General features: G+C 44.1%; 1 pseudogene; it reads right to left on the bottom strand.

Annotated features, from left to right (window-relative positions):
• Nucleotides 1–1,084: 1,084 nt before the first annotated feature.
• Nucleotides 1,085–2,477, bottom strand: LOC102483906 (keratin, type I cytoskeletal 18 pseudogene; annotated as a pseudogene).
• Nucleotides 2,478–2,745: the final 268 nt, after the last annotated feature.

Raw genomic sequence — 2,745 nt, 5'->3', positions numbered from 1 at the left:
TGCTTTCTGGAAGGGAAGATCTGAGCTAGGCTTTGTGGATCCAAGTGGATAGTCTAGTATAATGAGGGCAGCACAAAACAACTGCCTGACAAATTTTGGTCATAAAATTGTAATGTTTTTGAAAATATTGTTACGCATATATAAAGCTTGATGATAGCAGGCAGGGAAGGAGTAATTTCCCTTCATTGTTCAGTAAATAGTTACCCCCACGGAGAACAAATAATAAGCAATTCTAGTGTCTGAAGGAACAGACGTTGTCATGGGGATAGACATAACGTCTCAACAGTAGTTCATTTCTAGTACCAGAATTACAGTGAATTGAAATAGTCTAATTTGAGTCTTGGGGCATCTTCTTTTTGCTCTTTGTTTGTATTAATTCTTGTAGTATATTGTTTTTATTTTGGCTATCAGGAGCAGCTACATCACTAACATATCTCGCCAAAAACAACTTAAAAATGTGTAAATAGAACATTTTCAGCAGCTTATGGCTTAATAGCAATGGTATACAATATTAAATAGTCATTTATTGACAAAAGATGTGATATTAGTAGTCAGAAATATATAACATTCACATTAATGGAAAAAATGAAAAATATTGTATCTCGAAGGAACATATTTCAAGAACTATTTTTTTTTTTGACCACTGACAGTGCATACAAACTACAGTTAAAGTAACTGTCATTGAGAAATAGTGCATAAACTAGACAATAGGACTTTCTCATGGTGTTTAATGTGGATGTTGTGAAGTCTCACGTTATGTTCTACATATAATGTGATGTCATGTGGAGTGATCTGACATCAAAAAACCCCCAACCTCCAGCAGGCAAACCTTTTCCTCACTTTCATGCCTCAGAAAAATCGAGCTCATGTGGAGTTTTCAGAGGAAAAAAAGAAGTGGCTATGCTTTGTTCACTGTAGTTTGTTCTAATTCTAACAGACTAAAAGCTTAGTTGTGAAAAACTACATGTCATTTCACATGACATACTAGGGCCTTACTGTCTACTCTTTAATGTAATATTAATATCACCGAAAATGTTTTCTAAGTTTTCACTGACTATTTACCATCTAGAATTGTCTGACCTGTTTAATAACAATAGCAATGCTTATTTTTAGTGATATATTTCTTTCTTTCTTTTTTTTTTTGACATGTAATGACCTCTGCATTTTTTATTGGCCCATTGCTTCCCAAGGGTACCCTGTTTCTGCTGTCCCAATGCCTCAAAACCTTGGTATCGTTGGTCTCAGACACCACCTTGCCATCTACTATCTTGGGGGTGGTGGTCTTCTGGATGGTCTGCATGGAGTTGGTGCTGTCGAGGGCATCAGTAAGACTGAAGTCTTCACCGTCTTCCAGCAAGCAATGGTAGGTGGCAATCTCAGGCTCCAGCTTGACCTTGATGTTCACCAGGGCCCCGTACTCCTGGGTCTGGCGCTGCCTCTCTGTCCTGGTCTGTGCCAGCTCTGACTCCAGGTGCAGCAGGACCCCATTGAGCTGCTCCATCTACATGGCATAGCGGGCCTCCACCTCCCTCAGGCTGTTCTCCAAGCTCGCCTTCAGGTTTCTCATGGAGTCCAGGTCAATCTCCAAGGACTGGGCTGTGCGTCTCAGCTCCATGCGTGTCAATTCTGCAGCTCCGACCTCGGTAGACTGTGTGGTGACCACTGTGGTGCTCCCCTCAGTCTGTTGGGACCAGTATTTGTCCAGCTCCTCTCAGTTCTGAGCCAGCTCATCATATTGGGCCCGGATGTCTGCATGATCTTGCTGAGGTCTTGAGATTTGGGAGCATCCACTTCCACAGTCAACCCAGAGCTGGCAATCTGGGCTTGTAGGCCATTGACTTCCTCCTCATGGTTCTTCTTCATGAAGATCAGCTCCTCCTTCAGAGCCTCGATCTCTGTCTCTAGCTGCAGCCGAGTGACATTGGTGTCATCAATGACCTTGCGGAGTCTGTGGATGTCACTCTCCACAGACTGACACATGGCCAGCTCTGTTGCATACTTGACTCTAAAGTCATCAGCAGCAAGACAGGCATTGTCCACAGAGTTTGCAAAGATCTGTGCCCTCAGCTCCTGGATGGTCTTGAAGTAATGCCCCCAGTCTCTGACCTGGGGCCCCTTCTTCTCCAGGTGTTCCCGAATTTTGCTCTCCAGCCTCCGGTTATCAGTTTCCAGGTTCCTCACTCTGTCCAGGTAGGAGGCCAGGAGGTTGTTCAGGTCTTGCATGGTCTCCTTCTCGCCCTGGATGCTCCCCATTCCCGCCAAACCCCCAGCCATCCCCGCCGCCAGGCCCCCGGCCCCCCAGCCTCCCCAGATAGTGCTGGTGCGGGAAACCGAGATCCCTGGGAGCCTGAGCCACTGGCGCCTGCATAGACGCTGGCGGCGCTGCTGGCCGGCCGGACCCCGTGGCTGGGTGCCTGGACCGACCCCAGGAACCGGTAGTTGGTGGAGAAGGTGGTGGAGCAAGTGGTGAAGCTCATGCTGTCGGAGAAAGAAAGCAAGAAGCCAGGAATCTGGTTCAAGCAGCCAGTGATATATTTCATTATTATTTTTTAAACCTTAGATTATCCGATTTCTTATTATGGTAATTCCAACATCATATGAATGGATAAAGTCACATAATGATTTAATATAAAGATTTCCATACACTTAAAAACTTAAGTTTTTTTCATTGTGTTAAATTGGTAAGGAAAAATGAAAATTTCATAATTGATGAGATATTGATTTAATTACACTATTTTCAAATAT

Source organism: Tupaia chinensis, unplaced genomic scaffold (genome assembly GCF_000334495.1).
Source record: "Tupaia chinensis unplaced genomic scaffold, TupChi_1.0 Scaffold000290_1, whole genome shotgun sequence".
Lineage (NCBI taxonomy): Eukaryota > Metazoa > Chordata > Mammalia > Scandentia > Tupaiidae > Tupaia > Tupaia belangeri.
Note: the sequence above shows the minus strand (reverse complement) of the source record. Positions and strands in the feature narration are given on the sequence as shown.